This window comes from Rosa chinensis, chromosome 1 (genome assembly GCF_002994745.2).
Source record: "Rosa chinensis cultivar Old Blush chromosome 1, RchiOBHm-V2, whole genome shotgun sequence".
NCBI classification, from domain to species: Eukaryota; Viridiplantae; Streptophyta; class Magnoliopsida; order Rosales; family Rosaceae; genus Rosa; species Rosa chinensis.
Genome location: NC_037088.1, coordinates 12,178,544 through 12,197,213, shown reverse-complemented (window position 1 = coordinate 12,197,213; position 18,670 = coordinate 12,178,544). Strand labels below are relative to the sequence as shown.

Below are 18,670 nucleotides of genomic sequence, written 5' to 3'. Positions count from 1 at the left end.
TTTTTTTTTTAATTTATTCTTTCTCTTTTATTTTATTTTATTTATTTTTTTCTTCTGTTTATATCTTCTCCCCTCCATCCTCATGCCACTGCCACCGCCACCTCCATGGTCTCCACTACCATCACTACCCACGTTGCACCACCACCCTTTCACCGCCACTATGGACTACTGCACCGACCTCAAGCTGCAAATTGGAAAGCAAAACGCCGCCATCTTTCCAGACCCGATCTGAGCACAAACCAACCAGTCCCAGTTGGCCGTGGCTATCAGAATTGCATGGCACTCAACCAGAAGGGAGATCAACTCATCCGCTGCAGTCAGAAAACCTGTAGCAAGAGAAAGGAAGAGAAATGGAGGATAGGGGTTTAAGAAGAGAGTGAGGAAGTGAGGAAGATTGAGTCGGTGAAGAAGGAGACAGAGGAGATTGAGTCGACTCCGATGACGTGCAAGATTTTGATCAAAGGATTGGTGGACAATTGCAAGATGGAGAGGGCAGTGGAGCTGAAAGATCGAGGAGATGGTTGATGTGAAGGGTTTTGAGCCGGACATTCGGATTCAGATGGGGTGAAGGAGAAGTTGGAAAGGGAGGTGGAGAATGGAGTTGTGGTTTAGGATCCAGTCGATCCACCCAATTCCATCGGAGGTGGAAGAGGAAGAAGAGAGAGAAGAGAGAGAAAAGCAGAAGGGAAAGAGAGAGAGAGAGGAAAAAATAAATTAATTAAAAAAAGAATTGAGGGGTATATGAGACATTTTGACGTGGAAGGGATAACCACAACAGTGACTTAACCAAGAAATTGGACGGAATAGACCTATTGGTCCAAAATTGAGAGATAAGGGAGTAAACGGTGAAATTAAAAAGGGAGGGACTAAACTGTTTTTTCTCTGAAAGTTCAGAGAGTAAACAATATTTAACCCTATTAAAAAAGAACCAATAAATTGTCTTTACTCTGAACCTTCGATTGTTATTTGATTTAATGGACAAGATTTAGAATATAATCCTAACAATAATAACACCCATCCGCCCCCAAATTTATTTCTGTTATTTGTTATTTCCCGTGCCACCTTAACTAGTATATATATGGGCCGGAATCTGCTTAAATAGCAGCTGAATTCGTGTTTAAAGAGAAGGGGATCTGAAAGCAAACATCCAATGGAGGTGGAGCAAGTCCTTCACATGAATGGCGGATATGGGAGAACAAGCTATTCAAACAACTCGCTTCTTCAAGTTACTCTCTCTCTCTCTCTCTCTCTCGACTTGTTTCTTAAAATTTCTAAGGAGATATAATTAATATCGTAAATACGTGTTCCTTTCAGAGAGCAGTGATTTCATGGGTGAAGCCCATTTTTGATGCAAGCATAGAGAAGCTGTGTTGCGCCAACCTCCCTGCAGAGTGTTTGAGGATAGCTGACTTGGGATGTTCTTCAGGACCAAACACCCTTTTAGTCGTATCAAATGTCATCGACATGATCCAGAATACATGTCAAAAATTGAACCATCGACCTCCATCGCTCCAAGTATTTTTGAATGATCTTCCCCAAAACGACTTTAACACAGTTTTCAAATCATTGCCAAGCTTCTACAACAAACTCGAAGAAAGGAAGTGGTCGGAGCCATGCTTCATTGCAGGAATGCCCGGCTCTTTCTATGGCAGGCTCTTTCCTAAGAATTCTATCAACTTTTTTCACTCATCTTACTCTCTGCAGTGGATCTCTAAGGTTTATCTATAATGTTATTTTTTTTTATTAACTTGTCTCCGATCCATATGTTTTGCTGATCACAACCATCAGATCGATGAAAATCCCAGCTTTGATCATATTGGTGGAATGCCTGCAGGTTCCAAAAGGTTTGGTAACAAAAGGTGGACTCAACGAGGGAAACATTTGCACAGCCAAGACAAGCCCACCTTCTGTGTTTAATGAATACTTTGAGCAATTTAAAAACGACTTCACAGTGTTTCTAAGGTCTCGTGCAGAAGAGTTGGTCCCTCAGGGTAGAATGGTCCTCACAATCAGGGGGAGCATAAACAGTCATGAACCCCTCTCTATATTAGAATTTCTTGGATTGAAAATCAATGATATGGTTTTAGAGGTATGTCAGTACGTGTATTTTGCAGATGATTACTCTTAAACCATCTGTGGCATATTAATACATCTGTGCAGTGCACATTCTCCTCCAACTTTTATAATATACCTTTTGATTTGGAATAGACCACACTGTGTCTCCTCCAACTCTGATCTGATCGAAGAAACACCCTTTTATTATTTTCACCGTTCCATATAGGCCTGGCAACGTGCGGGTATAGTGCGGGTACGGTGCGGGTTCTTAACGGGCCGACCCGGTAAGAACCCATTAGCTTAATGGGTTTCGCGGGTCAAACCCGGCGGATTTGCGGGTTTTCCGTTGGAACCCGTTAAAACCCATACACTTTTTTTTTTTTAAACTTTTTATCAAAGCAACTAAAACCAATTAAGACTTATATATATATCCCCTCATTCGCCATTTTCTCTATATGAACTTTTTTGGTTTTCTATTTTGAAATTTTTTATTTTCTATCTTTTTAGATTTTTTTTCCTTTCCTTTTTGACAAAAAATAATTCACAAATCACAATTATACGACGATCCAACTGTCCGACCCTCACAGATCACCTAGAGGATCATCTTTACCGATTTATACGATGATCCAACGGTCGGATCACCTAGAGGATCATCTTTACCAATTTATATGATGATCCAACGGTCAGATCCTCACAGATCGCCCTTAGTTTCATCCTCTCAAAATTATACGACGATCCAACGGTCAGATCCTAACAGATCACCTAGATGATCATCTTTACCAATTTATACGATGATCCAACGGTCAAATCCTCACGGATCGCCCTTAGTTTCATCCTCTCAAAATTATACGACTATCCAACGGTCAGATCCTAACGGATCACCTAGATGATCATCTTTACTGATTTATACAATGATCCAACGGTCAGATCCTCACGGATAGCCCTTAGGTTCATTCTCTCAAAATTATACGACGATCCAACTGTCAGATCCTCACGGATCACCTAGATGATCATCTTTACCGATTTATATGATGATCCAACAGTCAGATCCTCACGGTTCGCCCTTAGATTCATCCTCTCAAAATTATATGACGACCCAACGATCGGATCCTCACGGATCGCCTTTTGAATCATCTTTGCACAATTATACCAAGATCTAACGGTTGAATAGTCCCAGATCGCCTTTAGAATCATCCTCACAAAATTATACGACGATCCAACGGTCGAATCCTCACGGATATCCTTTTGAATCATCTTTTCACAATTATACGAAAATTCAACTGTCGGATCCTCAAACGGAATAAGAAAAATTATAAAAATGCCCTGGTTGAAAAAAAAAAAATAATAAAATGGGGAACCCGTATGGGTAATGGGAAATGGGTTTTTGGGAAGGATTTTGAGTAAACGGGTTCCAACAGGTTTAGCCCGCAAAACCCGTTAATTTGCGGGTTTTTTCCGTGCGGGTTTTTTTTAGCCCGGATTAATAAACGGGCGGGTTTGTGCGGGTTTTAGAATGCGGGTATAGTGCGGGTTTGCGGGGTACGGGTTTAAATGCCAGGCCTAGTTCCATACAAAAAGTCCACAGGAATACATAAACACTTCTATGCAAGTCTGTAACGGCATTTTTGTCTTTTATTTGACCTTTTAGTTTTTGGTTTTAATTATTATTCTCTTATTTGCTACTTTCATGAATCTCAGGGATTGATTGAAAAGCAAAACTTAGACTACTTCAATATTCCATACTTTGAACCTACAATGGAGGAACTGATGGATCTGATCGAGACCGAAGGATCCTTAGGTTGCATGACCATCAAGTTTTTAAACATGATTGGGACTCTTTTATAAAGGAAGCTGATAGTGGTCTCGATAAGAAAGCAAGGGCGGGAATACTCTCCACTCACATTAGGTCTGTGGTGGAGCCTCTTCTGGTCAGTCACTTTGGAGAGGGAGTCATGGAAGATTTGTTTCGCAGGTATGAAAAAGATGTTCTTGATCACATGGAAAAGGAGAAGTGCCAGTCTATAGATATAGTTCTGTCGTTGACAAAGGAGTGTTGAGCTACTTGAATAATCGAGAACATGCATTGTTGTTGTTAAGGATAAGTCTTTCTACTATTGATTAGTAGCCATGGCGTCGTACGTAGTCTTAAACTGCGTCAAATTACGGTGTTTCTAATATTAGTGTATTACATAAACAAACAAAGCTTGTCCTTCAGATTCATCTTTAATTTGCTCTCCTTTTCTTATACTCGATCTTTTCAAACTGTCATTCAATCTAGTACCATCGCTGTGGCTTAAAAAAAATTAAATAAGGATTGGTGCAGCTTCCATTAAACTTTGATTAATGAAACTGTTGAATATGATAGGGGACATAAAGCTTAAAATCCCGATCATAGTGAGCAACAAGAAAGCATCTTGAATATGACAGAAGCATATACTAATCCTATGTATTCAAACATGCACCAATTAATAAGGGTTGTCATATCAACAATCTGCACAACATTATTTGCTTTAGGCCCAGTCCAGTCTATGCACAGCCTCCACCGACGTATCAACAACACTGCTGCACTAGCACTTCTGTATTGTCGTGCAGCTACCTCCCTCTCCCACAACCTACTCAGAGTCTCAGATCAGACTCTGGCATCCCATCAAGAGATCGATAAAGGGATATGGATGGGAGTTTGAGTTTTCGTTGTAGTATGCCCAAAACACACTAAGGTTGTTGGTATTAATGATATGTCCAAAACACACTAAAGTCGGGATTTGTAACTGGTAATTTTGCTATAGCCGGAACCTAGACTGAGCTTGCTCAGACCGTAGCATTATGTCTCATATATAGAATCAATCCAAGTTCTTTAGAAATTTTTGTAAATGAACTTAGTATCGTAGTCCAAATTTCCAAAGCAAGATGTTTTGGATGATTTTCTTCAGCCATTGGAGTCGTCTTTCTTGCAGCACAATTTCACTGGTGTTCACCTATAGAACAAACCTAAAGATCGATTTTGTACCTTTTTTTTTTCCTCAACCTATTTTCAAAGAGATAGTTAATGAACACACCATATTTTTTCATCTAATGATCCCCTTTTTGATTCCATGGGGATTTGGTGTTTCAGTTGTTGTGTCAGTTTTCACTGTTTGTGGTTTTTTCAACCAAGTGGCTTACAAAATAGGTCTTATAGAAGAAGTGAAGACATTCTATTTTCTGGTTATAATAATGTATTCTTGTAAGAGTTACAAGTAGTGCAGCTAATTAGTAGTGACTGCGTTTTTGATCCCTAACTTTCATTAAGTTGTTGGGTGTCCTTTTGACATTTTCGTACTTATTTTGTATGTACTTGTATCTCACTATCATCTCATGTGTATAAAATTTCACACTATCACCTCTCTAAAAATGAAGCTATGAAAATTCATGACACCATCACAAAGTCGGACTTGGCCCAAATCTCGAGCCGACTCCTCCAAACCTAAAAAGGAGATCCACGTAAATTCACCAAAACACTTCAAAAACCATATGGGGCACTAGTGGATCCCAGAGTATTTTCAAATCCAATCCCCTGCGCTTAACCTCACACTACCAAACACCCGCCACCAAACTCACACCATCAATTTCCCTCCTTTCCTCCATGTGTGCGGAGATCCCCCCCCCCCCCCCCCCCCAATTCCAAACCTGGGGTCTCCCTCCTAGACCCTCATCTTCTACATTGCTCAGGCCGGCTCTGTGAAATTTCATTGGCCCAGCCTCTCTGCTTTATATTCAAGTTTAGCGGCAACGCTTCCTCTCTCTAAAACTCTCTGTCTCTCTCTCTGCCCCTTTCTGTCTCTAGCTAGAACCATCTTTTCTCTCTCTAAAATTTCAGTATTTCCATCTGTGTCCCCTCTGATGGTTCAATTCGTACCTCCGATCTGTCATTTTTAGGGTTTCGGTGGGCGCAATTGTTCGAATTGAGTTTATTTTTTTGGTAGTTGTGGACTTTGGCTGTGAAAACTAGGTTTCGGTGTGGGAGGCCATGTCACATCACACTTTGAAATTGGTGTATGATGACATTAATAAGATGGTTTGCATTTCAAATTAGGCTAATTATTATACTATATACTAAAGCCCGGTTGGCTGGTTACAGTAGTTCTTAAGAGACTGAAAAGACGGTTCTGCCCTCATTTGGATTTTTTTTACGCCTCTGCCACTGACCTTTTTTTTTCCACTCTCTTCCTCGGTTCGATCAAACATCTCTAATCTCATTTGAAGATCCGCGGCTCCACCGGAAGTCTCCGATTCGGTTATTTTCTGATAAGTCTGGGTAGGTAACGATAAACCTCGCTCTTTCTCTTTCTGGAAATACCTATCTGCACTAACATCTCTACACCGACATCAACTCTTGCAGACTATCAAGGTTAGCCACTGGGATCAACAGCGATAAAGCCTTTTTTCTCTGTGTTGTTCGCCCAACACAGAGAAAGAGAGAGAGAGAGAGAGAGAGAGAGAGAAGAGAACGGGGAAGAAGGAAAAGAAGGAGAAGAGAGAGACGGGAAGCTCTTGCTTAAAAGAAAACAAGTGAAAGGTATTTATGACTTTGTGAGAATCTGATTTGTTGTTTTTTTGTTTTTTTTTTTATCTGAAATTCTTTCTGGGTCCTTTATTTGATCGGTCAAGGATTGGATGCTTCAAAATTGAATACTTGATCATAAAGAGTGAGGCTTTGAATCATTTTGTGCTCTCACAATGAGCAAATATATTGATTATGCTGTTTTTGATATTGGGTTGTCATGGATTTTGCCTGCAGGTTGTGCTCACTACTACTGTTCCTCTTTCAAGTGAATTCTCTCTCAGATCATCTGTGTTCCAGGTGAGTTTTTTTTAGAAGCTTTGTAGATGATCTCATAGCATAGGTAGTTGGACTTGCCGTTCTATTCCGATCGTTGTTTGCGTCAGATTTGTATTCCATCTCCAGCATCATCAGACTCCTATTCAATCTTCAGCATCAGAGATCTTTGCAATCATCGTCTGCTCTTTGCATCCGACTTCTATTCGATCTTTATCATCTGTTCTTTTTGTTTAATCTTGGTGACTGGATTGGTTTTGGGTAGACGAAGCTTGGGGCCAGCAAGGGTAAGTGGTTTTGAATTTTTTCACAGTTTTTTTCTGATTGATTGAAGCTTTAGCTAGTTGGTTTTTGTGGATTTGTGGTTTGATTCATAGACTCTTTTCAGCTGTTCAGATTTTTCATTGATCAATTTCCCAATTTTCAAGGACAGTTTCAGATTGGATTGTGGTTTGCAAAAGCCTGAGGGCATTTTCGATCGCTGTTGACCTTCCATAAGGTAGTTTAAAGGTGAATTTTTGCACTGTTTTTTGAGTTGGCAGAGGTTCAAGGTTTGACCTTTTGATTTTTGTTCTCAAGAATTTGATATCAGGAAGGTCAAAGTGTCAAATTGTTTTTTTTTTTTTTTTTGAGTGTGAGAGAGTAAGAGTTAATTTAGAATTGGGAACGTTTTGAGTCGGCATGATTCAAAAGATAGTTTCTTTCTGGTAATCGATTAAATGGGTGTAGACTGATAACTGTCTGCAGGTTGACTGATAATGGCATGCTGGGAGGAATGTAAAGATTCCTCCTTTTGGCTGGTTTTAATGGTCTGCAAGTTGACTGAGAATGACTTATACACTTTAGAACAATGATACTTGGTTAGCAATCGAGTCATGAAAATGATATCAGTTGTTTGTAATGAAATAATGGTTTATATATATGCTACCTGTAACCTTATTTGTTTTTCATTTTTTTTTTTTCAGATTGAACATAGATCAGTTGCTTTGAGATAAAATTATTCAGGTTGGCCGCACTTTGCTGTGGGAGTTAGGATTGTTAGTGAATTGTTTAGGAAAGCAAGTGATTGTATACATAAGAAGTTGTTATGTGTGGGATTAAAGAAACTGAAACTGAATACAATTGACATGAAACTGAAAATGAAAGGGTAGAAAAGAAAGTGTGAATACAGCTTAGAAAAATGTTTTGGAAATTGAAGTAAAGATCTAATCTAGGAGGCTGGCAGAAGCAGAAATTGCAGAAGGCTAGGAATTGAAGAAGTTTGCAAGGAAATTCAATTTTTCGTCTATGAAAAATTATTATCTATATCATGTTAACTACTTTTTACTGATCTACCCGAGCTGCTTTTGTTTGATTTTGGCTATATTAATATGTTCCTGAAAACGATTGATCTCAAACTGTTTTTTCTACGATTTGCAGTCTTTATAAGAGATCAACCACTCAGATACAAAAGACAAGACGGCAAATCAGATTGTGTGCGTTTTGGAAAAGGTAGATACTGATATTTGGTTTTTGAGATTGATTGGAATGAATTTAGTACTGCTATCTTCATAGTGATTGATTACTGAAATTTTCCAATTCATCAAAACAAAAACCTTTTTTCTTTCTTTGTTTTGTTGATTAAAATATCTGTTGTAGCTTTTGAATATCTACAGAGGCCAAAGCTTTTTCGCACTGTGAAATCAAGATAACAAATCAAAACCACTGTATTTGTTATATAGCATATAGTTAACAAAGCATCGTTTGTATTAAATAATTCCAATTTATCTTACATAATAACACATGTGAATCAAAACCTTCTCAGTAAAGCTAATACATGGATATAGGTGTTACATTGTGTGAACTTCATTTTGACTGTTATCATCATTAACTCATCTTTTTACTATACCTACTCGGTTTGAAGTCATAGTTTGTAATATTATTTACATCTTTGCATAACAGAATACCTTTCATGGTCACAATTCTAGCTCTGAAATCTTAGAATGAAAGCACCAAAGCCATCTCTCTTTGCATTCTAAACTGTTTATAGTAGGTAATAACAGTAAACATTGTGATCTTTTACTGTACTTTTTTTTTTTTTTTGGGTCCTGAATTTCAGTCATTGGGTTCAATATGTCAACATTTTAATAACCTTGATTTATTGCATTTCTATGTATTATCAAATTTCTTCTCTGATTTTCATGTTTCAAACACAAGAGATAGATTTGAATTTAGCATGATAACTTGCAGCTACAGTTCACCTGTTGAACCAGTTTTAGAAACAACAATGTTAATGCACTGGCTACCTTTATTAGATTATCAGAATATATTAGTTTTTGCATTTAGGTTTAATTAGACCAATATAGTTTGTCTTTTCTTCCCGTGAATTGCAATGTGACATAGTTTCGTAATTTACATACTCAATAAGCATACGAAATATGTATGAACAAAAGTCCATCTTCCTTTTTCACACTTAGAAATATGCAAATTACTGATAGATTTTCTGTTTTCTTACAGCAAAAAAAATTCTCTGGACATGCTCACAAAAAAAAACTTAGCTGACCAAAACAGAATCAGCAGGAGGCTACCTGAAACTAATCAATTTACATCTAGAAGGTAAATATATTTCTCAAAATAAAATCACATATACCTTTTATCTTCTGCAAAGTTCAGCGTATTATTTTAATTTGATTCGTTTACCATCTGATATTCATACAGTTCTATTTCGAAGTACCTTTGGTCACTCTAACTCAACTGTAGATTTTGAATTGAACTTTTTTGCACTATTGTTTCTACTTTTTCTACACAATATCTTATTTGATATAGATAATTACAAATTGATATGCATTATTTCACATTAAATTGACAGAAAAATGGGCCACACTCTGATTCATGAAATCAAAGCATCTCAATTGAATTTCAAGTTAAGAGCTTAAAAATAATACACTCTGATTATGGAGGCCAAAGAAGATAAAAGGTATTTAGCTCACTGATTTGTATTTGTATTTTTGTTTTTTGAACAGCTCCCAAATTAAAATTCCACTGATAGTCTGAGAGGAAGATTTGACTAAAATCAAATAGAAAAGGTTTCATCTGTGAACATACTTCTTTTCTTATTTCTTTTCTTTCTTTAGCGATCCTTTTATTTTAATGAAATTTACAGGAGCTTACTGATTCAGCGAAGCACAATAGAACGGCTTTGAGTCTGAGTTTATTTGAGGATCTTCACTTACAGAGGTTGCTCTCTAGGTTAGTCAAGTAATTAAATCTATGCTTTAGTTGAATTTGTGATCTTCTTTCTCAGTTCAAATGAATTTCCTTTCTAACATTCAATCATTTTCAAAGACGTACAAGTTTTTCTTTTCTTTGTTTCTGGCATGTCTAAATGAATACTTTCTAATATTTTCCATGAACTTGCGTATATGATTATTTGAAGAAAAAAAAGAACAAGGTGACAAAGTTGTAGTAGGTGATTTAAGTCTCTGTTTTGATTTTATTATTTTTATTAATTTGATAGTTTGATTTCTTATTATATGCTCCGATTCGTAATTTTCGGATTTTGTTGTTCATCCAATACAGAAAAAGAGAGGAGACAAAACAAAGAGAGAGAGAAAAGAACAGGGAATAAGGAAAAGAAGCAGAAGAGAGAGGCGGAAAGTTGTTACTCAAAACAAAACAAGTGGAAGGTATTTGTGATTTTGTGCGAATTTGATTTGAAATTTTTTGTGGATCCTGTATTTGATCGGTCAAGGATTGAATGCTTCAAAATTCAATACTTGCTGATAAAGAATCAGGTTTTCAATAATTTTGTGTTTTCACAGTTACCACATATATTCATTACACTGTTTGTGTTGTTTGTGCATATATATTGACTTAACTTTCAACCATATGAAAACACTATTATGAAAACACTATCTTGTTCTTGATCAATGAATCTAAAACACTATTGTGATTCAGTTGACGTTATTCTGCCTTTTCCTTATGATATGCATGCTTTGTGCTTGGTTGGTTTTGTGTGGCACGTGTATTTTTCAGAAGTTCTTCTCATTACTTTGTTTTAAAGGGTACAATAGTGAATCTTCTATTTATGATTCTTCATTTGATATGCTGCTGATTAGGTATCAAGTGCTCGACAAACCAAGAGAGGCCAACACCTTATGAAATGATTATCTAAAAGCATCAAAAGAGCATTCTACCTGCAATCACTCTTTAGCTGGAGACTGAAACGCAAGACACACCTAAAGAATAGTTTATCCCTTCCTTGGTAAGTTTTCTCTGCAAGCTATTTTATCACTATGATTGATAAAAATATACTCTCCACTACTTCTCCACTCTTTTCATATTAAAAAAATACGATCATCACTGTATATTGATTCTTTATCATTTCCTATTTTCAGCATGAAATTGATGATTTACTCTAAAGTTACTTTTGATTAAAAGTAAATTGTATCAATGTTCATATAATGTATACTAGATTTCATTTCAATTCAATCTTGATATAATGTATACTTTCAAACTTACTTTCTCTCTGCATTCATAACGGTTTTCCTTTCTCCTTATTATTTCTTTTTTCTTTATCTGACTTTAGCCACAGAAAATCAGATCCAACTGTAAATATTAACACTGAATTGATTCAATAGCATGTGTTTTTGATTATTGTTGACACTATTTTTGCAAGTTTGTTGACTACTCGGCATTTGATGACCATGGTTCCTACTGTCCTTCGCAGAGTCAAAAAATGTCTTGGTTGTATCTAAGCAGACCATTCTACTTGGTGTGGAGGTAGTGCAGTAGCTGCTCATGTTCTACAACTGCAGCAATTGGATGTTCACTGATACACAGATTTGGAAGCTTAAGATATTGCGCTCCAAGGTTAGCATAATCACTAACTACACAAATGAAATCAGCACATTCCCCAAACAATGCTGACTTTTTGAAATCAGCAATAGCCATTCATTCTCAATAAAAGTTATCAAATGTACATTGCAGGAACTTCAGAATGACAAGCCAAACCGCTAATTTTTTAGCCAACATCCATCAAACAGTTCTCATTATTGTCTTTCATCTATTGCTTTATTAGCCGATACATACCAAGTTTGATTTGAAGTTATTGATTCCAGTGAGAAATTCGTGTAACATATTTTAATCATTCTTTAATGAAGGTTTGCAACAGAAACATTCTGCTATGTAATGTTATCCCAGTAACATATAACAGTAATTCCCGCAGCAAAGCCCGGGCAAATATAACTAGTGCAAAACAATGACCAATCACTATACTGGATAGTGAATATTCTAGTAAATTTTTTTTACTTAATTTCAAATTTTTTTTATCTGAGGGTGACAAATCCATACTTCTCATTTTACAATCTATACTTATTCTTTTCTGTTGTGGTTGAAATTCTTATAAAAACATAAACCTTAAATCTCTACAGATAAAATCTAAGTTATTAAAAAAAAACATGGGCTTTGCGGACAACACATATAGACAAAAATTAACGTTGTAATAGAATGTGTGATACTGTGCATTTCTCTACAGCTGAACCAATCACAAGAGCCAATATACTTCTGCACATTAGGAATTGGAGCTAATCCATCCACTATCTCCAATATTTCTAGACCATTTAGAAATGCACAAGAATTTGTGCACGCACTTTGATGCGAGCTTTGAAAGTGTTGGATGTTTTGATCCTAATTTGAGAATTGAAATTGAAAGGATAGAGAACGAAGTACAATATTCTGATTGTAGATGGTTTAGAACACATGAAGTACATTTTTCTAGTGATATCTCCGCCAACATATATGCTCCCTTCCAGCCTTCTGAATGGCACAAACATCACCATTAGAATTAAGTGTAGCAGTCATTCGTTCACCTATAACAGACTCTTCATGGTGGGTTGGATCTATAACCTATGAAGCATCAAATGAAGTTAGACAGAGAATTCATCATTGCAGCTATGTGGTGCACAAATATACAATACTTAGAGATACAAAACTGCTTATTTTATTGGTGTAACAGATGAAATAGCTTACCACACTGCTCTCATAACTGAAGAATGCAAAATTTACTGCAATGGGGAGATGATGTGTTATTAGATGAAGTGGCTCTCTTTCATGAGATAATTAGTTAACTCTATTATTCATGTTATGTCTTAATTATCAAAAGAAAGAAACAGGAGCTAACCTCGGGTTGATGTATGATGACTTCCTCACCGTTTTGGAGCTCCCCCCTAATGAGCACTCAGGCCTCCGCAGCTACTCTCCCAGTTACTGACTTATTAAGTATTGTTTTTGCCCTGTCAACATGTAAAGTTTTTTAAAAAAAGATAGCTCTCTCTGATTTACAGCTACATATTACTGAGATAAAGAAATGACAGAAAGGACACCTACGGGTCGTAATCTAAGCAGGAATACAAAAAAAACAAATGGTGAAACAGAACAAAAGCTCATCTCTTTCACACTTTGATCCCTGCAAGTTGGAGCTAATCACCATCTACTACAATCCCAGATCAGATTTTCCAATAAGAAAGGTTCTTTCCAAACAAATCAACAGATTAACAACAAATAGGATAGAACCCAGAAAAACACTCACACATAATAGTGAACTTCTGTTGATTAAGCAAGGACAAATACTTCCATCACTTTTGAAGCAGCAAAGCTTCAAATCGAAGAAGTAAGGCAAAGCCTTATACAAAGTAAACCATGAAAACAGATAAAAGTCTACCGGCATATGTAGTTTGTAACCCTCACCAATAGATGCAGCAGTAGTAATATTAGATGTAAAAAAAATTTAAAAAAAAATAAAACCATTGTATGAAGGAACATAGTTTTCTAGCAGCAAGAGAAAATTCCATCATTATATAACCTCCTTGGCTCTGCTTTTTGTGAAACTTAATATCCACCTAAGAAATAATCTATAAGTGACAATGAACATTGTCCTGTTTAGCTTGTGATTGTAGAGATAAACATGAACAACTGATTGCAGAATATCAACCTTGATATTATGTAATAGTATCAACTTATTACAGTCTATAGCTTTAAGAAATAAGAAATGGACATGAACATCCAAAACTTGGCATTATCCTTCAAATTTGATAACAGCATATAGCATTTTAATTTCACCATCCATATTTGAGTTTGTTCCCAACACCTCATCATCTCAGTTTCCCCCTTCTCTAGGAAATAACTTTAGATGTTGATTTTTAAAATCAAAATATTCAACAATATTATCAAGAGAAAGCATAATTAACAAACATACAAAACACTCATTTACGTTACAAAACAATCATTTACGTTAGCAGAACCCTGGCATGTAAAGCAAATATCTTCATCATTAGATACCCAAGTACGTTGATCCATTGCCAGTGACCTATCATGAGGTTAGTGCATACCTCTTTGAAGATTGTGGAAAAACATATTCAACAAATCTTGCATCCTCTTTGCAGCAGCGACTTCCCTACGTGATGCATCTTGTTGCTGCTTCTTAATTGTATTTAAGTGTGTATCCCTGTCTTTATCCGTCGAAGTGGTTGGTTGCAAACTACCTTTCCTCAAGTAATACTGCTCGACCTCATTCACTCTTTTCTCAAGCTGCAAATCCACCACAAACTAATCAATCCAAGAAATGCAAAACTGTATAATTGAAGAATAAATCATAAAGACAACTGTTTAAATAGAGACAATAGCTGACAAAAAAGCTACAGTAGCTATAATCAATGAGAAAACCCATTAGAGTGGCACAGCATATAACAACAAACAGATTAGATAACACAACCAGCACTGATATATACAATCTTCACTGAAAACATGTATAGTCAAAGAAGAAATCATACGGTTATACAGATCCAGACCTGTCTATTTCTTATAAATGGGAAAACAGAATAGACCTGTCTATGATTTTATTGCAGTCTTCTTTTAATTATAGTACCCTTCACTCTGTGTTTCTTTCTCTATATCCACTTATATTTATCCATCTGTAGTCACTCCCCTCTTATTTTTGGTGTTTCAGTCCTTATCGGAGCATCAGAAGAACCCTAAGAAGCCAATGCAAAAGCATTTTCAGAACTAATTGCTATGTTTTCCTTTACTGGTTCTATATGACGTATCAGTAAGTCTATTGTCTCTAATTTTCCTTCACTTTCCTCCTTGGTAACACCACACATGAACACACATTCAGGTTTGATGATGGCATGTGTACTTAACTCATTGCATATCTTTACTTGTATCAATGTATGCATAAATCATTAATATACCAATTGGAACTCAAAATCTGAAATAGTGGTAGACACGATCCTTTTGAGGCCTTATGATATCTTTGGTATAATTGCTTATGATTACTATTACTGTTGCTGTGATCTTTGGACAGCTAACCATGTTGTTCCATCGATAGTTAAATAAACAGAGAAAAAGGGTAAAAATTTGAGTAATATTGATAGTTAAATATGTCGGATTGACATAAAGTCTGGTATATAATCATCTATGATGTTGCAGAAATATGAACAGTTATTTACGCTGTGTCATCCAAAATCAAGACATTCTAAACCATTTGACAGCTTCTGTTGCCAGCATTTCTTAAATACTTTAAGCAAGTTCTACCTGATATGCAAATTGAACGAATTTCAAAAATCAAAACAGAAGCGAGTGTCTCACCTGCAGCTTTCCTGCTTTCCTCAACACAATTCCAAAAATCGCCTTCCTTCTCCTTCTTGATAACAAAACCAATATGACAATCGTAAACCATTGCATCACCAAAACCCAAATCAGTCATATACAAAGAACCGAATCGAATTTGACATGCAGAACCTATTATTAGCAACTTTCTCCCTCTCTTATACCCTCTGCCAATGATAAAACACATAAATTTTACGAAGAATAGATCCGAGCATAAAACAAATTACCCGCAAATCACTTGCACCGGAGGAGCTGATCGGAGGACAAAAGGAACGTCGTAGCAAGGAAGATGGAATCAGAGTTGTAAATGGTAACGAACAACACCACTTTCCTCACTCTCTCTCTCTCTCTCTCTCTCTCTCTCTCTCTCTCCACCTCTCTGGAGCGAAGAAGCAAAGACACGATAGCACTGAGCAGTACGGCAGGTGTCCATGCAAGAGACAGGAGGCAGGGGTAAAATCGACTTTTCACAGTACGACTCTGTTCGAGCCGACACTGTTCATAAGCCGATGAACAGTGCGTTGATAAATAGTATATAGTAAACTATAATAGGTGCCCCGCACGTTGCTGCGGGTGTTCAAACAAAATCTGCAAGTTTGGACAGCTAGAGACTTATGTTTGCAACTAACATTACCATTAATATGAATGTTCTGATAATGTGCAAATATACAATACAACTGTTGTTGACACAGCTTGTCAAAAATATAGTGGTAATATGAATGTTTTGATAATGTGCAAATGTACAATACAACTGTTGTTGACACAGCTTGTCAAAAGTATATTGTTCTACTTATAGGCTAACCTAGCTACATTTCATCTGTCTGCTGAAAAGTGGTGTTGATGTTGGTTACCACGTATCAACGGAAGTTCTTCAAAATGATGCTTCCTCCAGTTACATTGATACCAAAAGTGACAGCAGTCCAGACTAATATTGATTGTCTAATAACGTCTTTCAATATGAATCTGCTTCTCACCCTTTACCATCCAATATAAATTACCAATATGCACAGCACATACTGATCAGTTTTCAAGGGATGAATTCAGGAGTTATTAGTATTTGCTCTGCTATACATGAATATATGCACAACAACACTGATCAGTTTCAATTCAAGATGCACAGCACATTAACTGATCAGTTTTCATACATTTCAGAATGATGTTATTGGATCACAATGGAAATTACACAACAATCTCAATAGTAACATGAGCAGCATTAAGAATAACAAAAAAACAAAAGAGAAAAAGCCGTGCATACTTTACTTAAACAAAATCCGTCACTTAGCCACTCCTAATTGCTCATACAAACCCATTCTTTTTGTATCACTTACCTAGAATATGGAACATAAACAAAATAAGTCAAAGAAGGCAGAAACAGGGGGGAAAATATGGTGCTTCCTCCAGCTTAAAGTAGTACTGGTTCGATGATTATTGTTAAGCTAGTCATGAGTGATGTGTATAACTATATGGTGATAGCAATAATCTGATCACATGCAATTTTTGGGAGACTCGAATCAAAATGATAGCTGTAAAGTTAATTTGACAAATTGACCATAATATAATTGGATCATGCACAGATTTACTGAATCAAATTCACATGTTTTTGCTTTTGAACTGTCCAGTATTCCAGCTTTGTGGTAGGCAACTACATAATTATATGTTCGATCAAGAGGATTGATCTGAATGCCATAATGCCCCACCCAATTCTAGCTGATTTCTCCATAAGTCTACTTAAATATGTAGAGTTAATTACTATTCTAAAAAGGTTGCTATTGCCAACACCATAGATCTTATAACTAAACTCAAAGTTTTACAATCAGTTTTCACCTTATCGATCACACCCCAATTAAGTTTTGAGTAATTACTGGTCCTTTTCTAGATCAAATGCTATAAACCCAAAAAAAAAAGGTAAAAATATGCATCTTAATTCTCAAGGCATATATATATATATATATATATATATATATATACACACACACACCTAGCTAACTTATCTCTAAATTATAACCTTTAATTTCCAACAAAAGTACAGCACACAAACGCACACACATATCACTATCTTTGAAAACAAATTCTCAACGTAGACCTTGTTTCAACACATTAATCTATAATGGTTCCAACACATTAACTTATTCTCAGGGTAGTCCTAGTCCTTGTACCAGAGTAGCTTAATCTGAAGACACCTATAAACGAATCTGATCTGCTACACCATGCACTTCAGAAATTCCACAAAACAAAAAGTAAGACAAAAGAAATAGCAAAACAAAACAAATTCAGATCCTCAATGAAGCTCTAAGCTATCAATTATATAGCATAAAAATGTAATCTTTCCCTTTCTGTAAACCCAATTTTCAAACTTTCTCTTACCAAAACACCCAATTCAGAAGCCGATGAACAGCGCGTTGAGAAATAGTATGTAGTAAACAAAGAAACAAACCTGCACCCTCTCAATCCTGAATAACTCCTCTCTCACTCTCCTCAGAAAGCAAAGAAACACACCTGTACACTCTCGATCCTTCATGACCTGTCTGGCTATCTCAATCCTTCTTGATCTCTCTCTTCGTGGAGCAAGCAAACAGAGCCACGTGGAGACCAACCAAACCAATCAGAGTGCAAAAAGGAATGGCAAACTGTAATTAAGGAGAAACATAGGGGCAAAACCGTAACTCCATTTCAGGCCCTTATGAAAAGTGGGTTTAGCTTTAGATGTATGTATAATTTGCAAAAGTAGCATCAATATTTGGTTTTATGGTGATGTTAATGATTTTAGACTCACAAGAATTCACCACAAATCATAGTAAAAAGGAATAGATAAAGAATGTGGTCATTTGAATACATGTTAAATATAATGTCATCAGACCCTTACCAATAATGTCACAGAAGTGAGCCTGGACAATGCGTTTAGCACTCCTACTCACATTGAAAACCATGTTATGTTGGAGGATTTGGCTGGCCTAATAATAGTGTTACTCATCTCTTTAGCAGTCCAACAAACCCTTTTTGGGGCAATAGTACAATTGGATAGGGCCATAACTGACATTATTTGCAGAGTTTGGTTTAGAAAAATGATTATCATATGTTTCCTAGTTTCTTCACACTATGTCATTCTGGTGATTCTCTAACGTTCAGTCTGCAAAATGTGTGTAAAGGGAGATT

The 18,670-nt window shown here is 36.3% G+C and overlaps 1 long non-coding RNA gene and 1 pseudogene across 24 annotated transcripts; both read left to right on the top strand.

The window, feature by feature from the left end:
- The first annotated feature begins 1,077 nt into the window (after positions 1 to 1,077).
- LOC112181638 lies at positions 1,078 to 4,220 on the top strand (annotated as a pseudogene).
- Positions 4,221 to 5,738: 1,518 nt separating this feature from the next.
- LOC112188878 lies at positions 5,739 to 12,164 on the top strand. 24 transcript variants are annotated; one of them, XR_005804927.1, is made up of 13 exons: positions 5,742 to 6,349; positions 6,434 to 6,610; positions 6,833 to 7,158; positions 7,268 to 7,370; positions 7,837 to 7,876; positions 8,291 to 8,362; positions 9,368 to 9,466; positions 9,874 to 9,936; positions 10,014 to 10,099; positions 10,430 to 10,536; positions 10,969 to 11,114; positions 11,580 to 11,722; positions 11,840 to 12,164. It is a non-coding gene; the product is annotated as an uncharacterized LOC112188878 (long non-coding RNA). The 24 variants fall into 24 exon arrangements; XR_005804923.1 differs by having other exon boundaries at positions 5,743 to 6,349; positions 7,260 to 7,370; XR_005804926.1 differs by having other exon boundaries at positions 5,744 to 6,349; positions 7,305 to 7,381.
- Positions 12,165 to 18,670: the final 6,506 nt, after the last annotated feature.